Source organism: Panthera uncia (genome assembly GCF_023721935.1).
Source record: "Panthera uncia isolate 11264 chromosome A1 unlocalized genomic scaffold, Puncia_PCG_1.0 HiC_scaffold_16, whole genome shotgun sequence".
Taxonomy (NCBI): domain Eukaryota; kingdom Metazoa; phylum Chordata; class Mammalia; order Carnivora; family Felidae; genus Panthera; species Panthera uncia.
The window spans coordinates 14,866,062-14,875,351 of NW_026057576.1; the positions used below are offsets into that span (position 1 = coordinate 14,866,062).

A 9,290-nucleotide genomic window follows, 5' to 3' on the forward strand; every position below is an offset into this window, starting at 1 on the left:
GGGTAGGAGGTATATGGGAACTCTGTACCTTTCACTCAATTTTTCCTGTGAACCTAAAACTGCTCAAAAAATGTTTATTATTTTGTTTAAAAGAGAAAGAAATGGAACCTATTAGCTTTTTTTTTTTTTTAATTTTTTTTTAATGTTTTTATTTATTTTTGAGACAGAGAGGGACAGAGCATGAGCAGGGGAGGGGAAGAGAGAGAGGGAGACACAGAATCCGAAGCAGGCTCCAGGCTCCGAGTTGTTAGCACAGAGCCCGACGCGGGGCTCAAACTCACAGACCGTGAGATCATGACATGAGCCGAAGTCGGACGCTCAACCGACTGAGCCACCCAGGCGCCCCCCTATTAGCTTTCTTAAAACAGTTTTTCCTCCATATTTTCTGGGAGCACCATTCCCCAACCACTTGCTTAAGCTAGAAACAGACTCAGAACAACCCCATGGAAATGTTATTCATCCTCTTCCTCAATCCCACTTTCCCTAGGTCATCAAATCCCATGGATGGATCCTCCACATATTTCTCAGCTATGCCCCATCCCAGATGTCCTCAATGAGTCTACTCTACCCAGGCAGCTGTGTCCTACTGGGCCTCCCCTCATCTGTACACCACCCCCGCCAAGAGCACCCTCCCTGTTGGACCCCTAGCGGCCTGTCCTTCCAAGTCCAGAGCAGATCCCCGCATACTTTTTAGTGACAAATCTTGCACTGAGACTAAAACAGACTAGGACAGTAACTATTTCCAGGGGTTGGAGTTAAAAGTCTTTTATTTCTGCTTTAAACAGTTGGTCTCCAAATTTCTTCCTTTTAAAAAATATTTTATTTCAATGTTTATTTGAGAGAGAGTGCTTGTGCAAACACGCCTGTGCAAGTGGGAAATGGCAGAGAGAGAGGGAGAGAGAATCCCAAGCAGGCTCTGAGTTATCAACACAGAGCCCCACCCAGGGCTCGATCTCACAAACCTTGAGATCATAACCTAAACCAAAATCGAGAGTTGGACGCTTCACTCACTGAGCCATGCTATTTTTCTCAAGTCATCTCTATACCCAACGTTGGAGACTGAACTCACAGTCCTGAGATCAAGAGTCAAATGTGCTACCCACTGAACCAGCCAGGCGTCCCATCTCCAAATTTCTATTATGAGTGTGTATTTATGTATTTTACACGGGGGAGGGGGGAGAGTGGGAAGCAGTATGCTGGGTAAGATTTGATGATTTGAGCATCACTTTCCAACCAGGCTCTTCACAATCTTTCTCCTCAAATGGCATTCCCAGACTCCTCAATCCTCACTCCTTTTGCCCTGCACTGCTTCTCCTCTGCCCTGAGGACTGTGAGCAGCTACATCCTGGAAACCTCCCCCATGGCCCCAGGCAGCAGCGTTAATGAGCTCTCCACAGCTCTCTGGGCTTCCACAGCACCTGGCATACACCTTCACAAAAGCACAGAGGACACGTGCTTCCTTACCGTGGTTATTTGTTTTCCCCAGAGAAGCTCTGCTCTTTCTGAAGGCCACAGGCCATGCTACAGAGTGCTCTGAACTGCCTAACACTAGGTCTGGCACACAATAAACGTTGCACGAATGAAGGTAAAATCCAGTCTCATCGATAACATCAACTACTACATTATGAAGCCCTATATAATTAGTCTAACTTCTGATTCTGAGCCATTGCTTTGCCGATGTAATATAACAAATTCCTTTGACAAGCAAAAGCATATAATGCATTCCCTCCTTCCTGCGCACTTAATAGTCTTTCTACTTAAAGTGCTGTTATAAGAACACTGACCTGTACGTGAATACCTGCAAAGTGTTAAATGGCTATAAATAATACTTTAAGTGTTTTTTTTTTAAATGGTGTATGGGTAATTTTTAAAGTTTCGTTGATGTGTGTATGCTGTGGGAGGTTGAGTTTCCGGGCCAAGGGCTGCTTGAGCTGTGGAGATTAGAAACCGATGGAGAAGAATCACTAATAACCGTGTTATAGATTGCTGTTTGGAGAAACTCAGATTTTTAATTGCCAATGACATGCATGAAGCAGTGGAGATGGTGTGTCAAATACCATCTCCCCAGCTTTGCTTAGTATGAATGTGGCCACTTAGAAGTACCATATCAATTTGTCTTCAATCTGTTTTCAAACGCCCCTTTGATGATGTGATTCTCCTGCTCAAACCCTTCAGTAGTTCTCTTTTGACCACAGGTTAAAATGTAATAGTTTTCTTTTGTCTACAGATTAAAATCCAAATGCCTTATCCTTCCTTCCACCTTATTCTACAAAACACCAACATATCTTAGGGAAGAGAAAGGACCGTGGTTGAAGGAAAAAACTAAATGTATCAAGCATCAAGGATGAGCCAGACACCTATTCTAGGTGCTGGCATTTTAAGATAAAACACGGTCTCTTTGCTTTGTGATATTATAGTCTATGGGGGGAGACAGGAATCTAAACATTATTGCCAGGCAGGCTATAGAAGATTATTATTACTGCTATTAAAAGGGTCATGGGTGGCTTCCTCCTAAGGAAGAAAACCAGAGAAGCAAGGTCTCTTCTCCTGAGAGACACAGTAGTACAATTCCAGGCCTAGGGACATCGTCAGCTTCCTTAACTTCTTGCAAGGACTTACAGCAAGAATCTCTATTCCCATTATACCTTGTATTTCACTTTTATTTAGAATCCTAAACTAAATGGGATCATTCTAATTATCCTTCTCAAGGGTGATGCAAAATTCACAAAGTAAAAATGGAATTCTAACCAGGAAAAAATATAGAGAAATCCAAATAGATTACTTCTTTTTTGCATAAAGAAATTTACGGGGGTGCCTGGGTTGGCTCAGTCAGTTGAGCCTCCGACTTTGGCTCAGGGCATGATCTCATGGTCTGTGAGTTCGAGCCCTGCGTCGGGCTCTGTGCTGACAGCTCAGAGCCTAGAGCCTGCTTCGGATTCTGTGTCTCCCTCTCTCTCTGACCCTTCCCTGTTCATGCTCTGTCTCTCTCTGTCTCAAAAATAAATAAACATTAAAAAAATTTTTTTTAAAAAAAAGAAATTTACCATTTGATAAATATTCTGATATTTGCCTTCCTCACCACGCTCTTTCTAATTAGGCTATGATATCCTGGAAATCAAGATTTTATTTGCTTCTGTTACTTTATTTTGTTATATGGTCCTTAGGGCTTGGGCCCTCACAAGCAGTGTAAGTACAATAGGCACAGAACAAACAACGATTGAATGAATAACCTTTATAAGCCCCCAAATTTATAAGTCCCACTTTCTAGACCAATTAATATATCCACAAAATCATATTTTACTAAAAAAAATTTTTTTTTAATGTTTATTCATTTTTGAGAGAGAGGTGTGAGTGGGGGAAGGAGAGACACAGAATCCAAAGCAGGTTCCGAGCGGTCAGCACAGAGCCCGACACGGGGCTCGAACCCACAAACCATGAGATCATGACCTGAGCGGAAGTCAGATGCTTAACCGACTGAGCCACCAGGAGCCCCACAAAAATCACATTTTAAAACACCAAACATAATCCATACAATTTTTTTTTTTTACAAAATTAAAATGTGTGTTTGCAATCAATTTAGATGAATGACCACAGAAAGGAAATGCCACTCCCTTGAAATAATACCTGGGCACCAGCTTGCAATTGTTTGCAAACACAGCCAACACCTAATGACTGTTTTATGTAAACACAATTAACCAATAAGCCCTAAGGGAAGCATGGGGGACACACAGGTTTGTCTTTGACAAACATCTGATCTAACTTTTGCTCCTAAAAGTGAAATTCTACTGCCCTTAGAAAACAGGGAAAGAATGATATAAATGCACCAAGAAGTGAAAGAAAAACACACGAGAACTAAAATCTTTTTAGCTTTAACACATTTTCTCACCTTCCACATTCACTGGCTTCTGACAGTCACTCACATCATCAATCATAACCATTAATCATAAGCATAACCATAATCACTCATATCATTAATCATAACCGTTAATCACCGGCAGTACCACTTTATGAACAAGTTGTGCCAGTTTGGGGGTAGTCATTTGGAAACTGGAATGCATTTGCCCAGAGAAACAATGTTCTGAGTGCTGATATGTTCCTCGGCCAGCCCACGGAGACCTTCTAAACTAACACCAGTCCAAATAAGCGATGTCTGCCTTTGACATGCATAAGCCTGTCCAAGCTTAAGGTGCCTCGAATCCTCACCACTGAGCCCATGCACAAACTTTTCAGTTAACTCTTCCTCCTTCCTACTCCAGCCAAACTCCAGTTCTCTCATGTGTGATTCCTAGCAAAGAATAAAACAAGATGGATTAATGGATTCATAATGAAGCATGAATAGTAGAAGTCAAATATTCTACCACAAGATGGAAAACTCTGATGGAATCTGTAAATCCTTTTCGGAGTTATTTTCTGAAATGTGTGGCTCCTAAGTCAGTTAAATTTAGATACAAGAATTCAGAAACCAACTCCCAGCACATCGGGTGAACTTCACCATGCATCAAACTCTCCATAAAAAAAAAAAAAAAAATGTCTGCTCTAAACCTCCCACAGCCCACAAGTACTCAGGACAAACTCCTAAAGGCTTCCGATAAACTGTCCCAATCTACAGTTCCGGGTCTATCTCCCACCCACACTACTCACGGCACAATTTTTGCATTTCGTAAATTCAAATCGAAACAGACCGTCACAAACACACTAACCTAAGCAAATCGACATTTGATCAGCTTTCAAGCAATTTAACAGATCAAAAGTGAAAAACACTAGGCTACGTGGAAGAATATATTCCTTGGGATAAAGCAGGGTTTGGTGAAGGCTCTGGGCCTGCTCCAGCTGGGAAGCGCTCTCAGCATCGGCTCTCAGTCTAAGCTGTTGCCACTTACAGAGCGTTCACACTTCTACTACTCCCAAAGCCTCTTCCCTAGGTGGTTTCAGAACCAATCTCCAGTGTCAACAAGTCGGGGTGGCCCCCAGAGCACTTGTGCACTTTACAGATGATTAGCCCAGCGGTAAAAACTGGCAACTGCAATTCTGGAATGAATGATCATCCCTGGTAATTGCAATGTTTTATAAAGCAAAGACCGCTTTTCACTACTTTTGCACTAAACCATTTCATGACTGAGGAATACATGTTTTCCACTTACCGTCCTTCAAAATTAAATTTGCAAAAGGGGAAAAGGAAGTGATCAAATATTAAATTTCCCCAAGGGGAAATTCATATATTCATATACGAATTCCACCAATGATACCAGGTAATCATAACACAAAAAGAGAGAAAAAAATTGATATTTAGTATTCCCCCCCAAGAAAGAAAATCAAAATTGCCTTTATAGGAAAAAATCAGAACTTTGTAGGACTCTTCTCATGGGTTAAATTTTTGTCTTTGAATTAAATGTGGGTTAGAGAATGAAGGGGAAAAACCAAAATCTTTTCAGTGTTTATGACTTCTAAAATGATACAGAGCTGCATACACATATTTATAATTTGCTTCTTAATGTTTTTGCATTTCATTTTAAGTTTTGAATTTCAAGTTTTGTCAGAATCTCTTTGATTCTTAGAAAATTGGTTTTGACTTGATTAGACTTCCCAATTAAAACTGTAAAATCCAATGTATTATAGAAGCATGATATTTATACACAAATTATATTTTTACATTATATTATCTCTATTAATTCTGAGGTACTTAACAGAATATGACGCATTTTGCAAAATGATTTAGCATTGTTTGGTAACACAAGGAGCAAGGCACAAAAGGGAGATTCAGCTCTCTGACAAGGCTGATAACAAGACCCTTTATAGATCCAACCAGACGAAAACAGAAGCTCATCTCAGTAGCAGTCTTTTTTTTTCTTTTTTGAGCATAGTTTGAAACATATACACTAAAAACAGTATCAATTTTTCTGTGGCTATGGTGGGGGTGGGGAGAGGGGTCAGCATATCGTCGTGTTAGCAATTTTCTGTGGAATCACATTAGAGTTTCACTGCAGTAGCCATATCACATTAAAATCTGGGGGGTTTTTTGCTAAATGGTTTCCATTGTGTATTTAGTGAATCTGATATGGAAAATTGCTAATGCAATAGGCGTATCATATAAGCTTTCCTGACTGTAATGCTCAGCCACAATATTCAGAAGAAGCTCAATAGGACTGGACGGGTTTCAGGGCTAATTCTCCACAGCCTCTTAACAAAGTCCTCAGCTCAAGTTCAACACTGGCTTCTTGAAAGATGGAACCAACGCTAAGATCGATTGTATGGGGGAAAACTCCTTTACAGATTTTTATTTCAGAAAAAAACATGGGTTCAGTGAAAGACGTGTCATTTAATTAATATTTATTGACTGACCGCTATGCTGGGCACTGTGGTCCGTATTAAGGGAATGACAAAGATAGATGAAAACATGGTCCCTCTTCACAGAACTTGAAAGCACTGACTGAAGAAAAGAAATAAATTAGCACACGAGTAACTTAATACAAGACACGCTGTGGCAACGGTGGAAAATGCAAAGAGCCATAGGAGCTCAAAGGAGGACACACCTGAGACCAGGGTCATTAGGAAGTTCTGTGGAGGCAGCACCTGTACAGGGCCACAAGAGATGAGAAGAGGTAGGTAGCTCTGAGGATCAGATGACAGGCTGGGAAGCAGGGGATGGCATTCTAGGCCTTCTCATGAGTAAAGAAAGATGCAGGAAAGAGGAAAGCCACGACATGCATGGGAAATTATAATCCATTACTTCAATGACAGCATAAAATCTGGAAGGAGTAGGAAGATAAACCTGAAAAAGCGGTCTGGGGTCAGCCTGAGGCTGCCACCGAAGGAGAGATCTACACGGTCTTCAAGATGGTTCGGGGTGGAAGTCTCAGCATGCAGTGCACTGGCAAGATTAATACTCAGCTTTCAAGGGTATGATGGCTTCTAATGCTAACAGCTCCTCTGAAATCTTAACAACTTTATTTAGCACACGTTTCTTAAGAGACACTATTTATAGGAATATTTATTTTAAAAGGTTAGTTTATTGCCAAGGGATAATATTTTTTTGTTATGTGACAACTCATGACCTGGACGTTCACTAGGTTAACAGAAAAAAAAAAAATCTATAAAGCATGCTCAAACTGTTGCAACTACTTATGAATTTACTGTTTGCTTTTTTTTTTTTTTTTTTTTGCTTTAGAATAACTTTTCAACTCACTAGCAACAGTAACCAAGGAAATATAAATCCAACAGCCTAGAATTACAACTATTTGAAGAGATTCATGCTTTCAACTGTACTGCTATATTTTTTCTTTTACTCTGGACACTTCCTTGTTTCTGAATTCCTCTCCGAATGTTAGAAGCAGTAAACAAAATCTACACTAAGCCTTGTTGGAGGCTTAAAATTTAATTAGTATGTTTTGCAAATTAAAAAAAGTCTTCATTTTCCATAACCTTTACCTTACCTTAAATCAGAGTACACTCTGTGGGTAAGTATTATCTCCAAAATAATAAAACAGAATACGATGAAATTGTTATTTTATTTATTGCAAAGAGAACATAAGATATAAACTAGTTAGCTGCCTAAGTGCTACAGTGACCACTCATGAAACATCAGCTCTCCAATATGACAAAGGAAATTGCACCCTCGTTAATCACAATTAAACTATTTGTAACACTGAAACTGAATACTTAATCTGTATGAAACTATTTCTTGACAGATTTTTTTTCTCCTCTGACTGACCACAAGGACAGAAAACATAAACAAATTTGCCAGTTGTTTATTACTTATAGATATCCTTGGCAAGGTTTCATTTAAAAAAGAAAAAAGTCAACAAAACTCTTCTTTCTCATTCCATGTCTTGGGCAATCAGGGATGCAGTAACTGACATCTGTGAACATTCCCTGATTAGCCATTAACTGAAGACATAGAAGTAAAAGAAAAATATTTTACAAGGAGAAAAGTCAAATAGCTCATGCTGACTTTAAGATGTTCAGGACAGAGATGCCAGGATTATAAAGCACTTAGGGGTTTCACCTAAAATTTGTTTATACCTTTGATCTTTAGTAAACACTGTACTGAGAAAAATGAGTTTGCTCAGATCAAGAATATGTTGGCATTCTCTTAAACCTAGCTTAAAACCACAGAGCTGAAGCATAAAACAACTCTGACAAAGATAGCCAGTCAAGCATAAAAATGGGAGTTGGTTGGGTCAGAATAGATTAAAAGGCTGAAGGCTGTCTGCTAAAGACCGTTGTCTTGCCATCAATGAAGGCAATTATTATAGCTAAAAGTTATTTTTCTGATATATTATTTTAAACTTTTGTCATATTTAAAACGCTCCTTACTTACAAACTATTACATCATTTTCTTATCTGCAGTGTCCTTCTTGGATAACCACAAACTTGAAAGCAGTCCAAAATCTTGTTGGTGGCTTCCTACAAGTATAGAAAGACGTATTGAATATGGAGTTAGGAGAATGTGTCTGGGTTTCACTTTTACTTCCTTTTTAAATATAGATCACTATTTTTAAAATATAAACATCCCATGGCATTCCCTCACACCAACAGGACTCCTAAGCCAGAAGATATGTTGATAGTATGAACATTTCTCTCACTCTGAAGGATGCCACAAAGCTCTGCTCAGTGATGGCCAAGGAGATAGAATTATTAAATGCCTTACGACTTTACAGTTATCCTCTATTATTCCTGCTAAACCACACTTCCAAAAGAGCATCCAAGAAATCTGGCAAACCACTGAAATGGCACTTGTAAATTGGATCCATTAAAAGCAATCCACAGTGTCCTGTGGGTGTGCATCCGACTGTTAATTACTGGGTAAATAATTTACATGCAATTTTATTCCAAAACTAGATTTACATCATTTGCAGGCGATTTCTCAGAGTACCGCTTCCAACCCAGGAACAAGTCAACGGAGTATTTCTAAATTATCATTTGAAATTTCCACTGTCAAGGGTGGGAGGAGGAAGGAATAGTAACGGGAAGGCTTGTCAGCGATTAGCCATCCATAAAAATGTTTTCCCCGCGCTCCTCCTTCCGATCACAATGCTGGCGTCAGTTAGTCTCCTGTATCTGTTCCCCACCTCGCCCCCCTCCCCTCTGCGGAGAGCTGGCACCGAATGGCAGGCGAAGGAAAAGACAAACATCCCAGCTCCCAACACAATCCAAGCGCTTGCCCGGAGACACTTGAACAACATTCCCAACTTTTTTTTTTTTTCCCCTTCCCTCTTCGCGTGCCTCAAAGGTAAGCAGAGCAAAAAGCCTAAGAGACAGAAGGCCAGGGAGGCCAGCTGAGTCGCAATTAC

At 40.0% G+C, this 9,290-nt stretch overlaps 1 protein-coding gene across 2 annotated transcripts in view; it reads right to left on the reverse strand.

Moving 5' to 3' along the window:
- SMAD9 (SMAD family member 9) overlaps positions 1-8,974 on the reverse strand; it is a 78,840-nt gene extending 69,866 nt beyond the window's left edge. For both annotated transcript variants that reach the window (XM_049646819.1, XM_049646818.1), the window contains exon 1: positions 8,318-8,974. The gene's annotated coding sequence lies outside the window, so the exon portion shown is untranslated. The remainder of the gene's footprint in view (positions 1-8,317) is intronic.
- Positions 8,975-9,290: the final 316 nt, after the last annotated feature.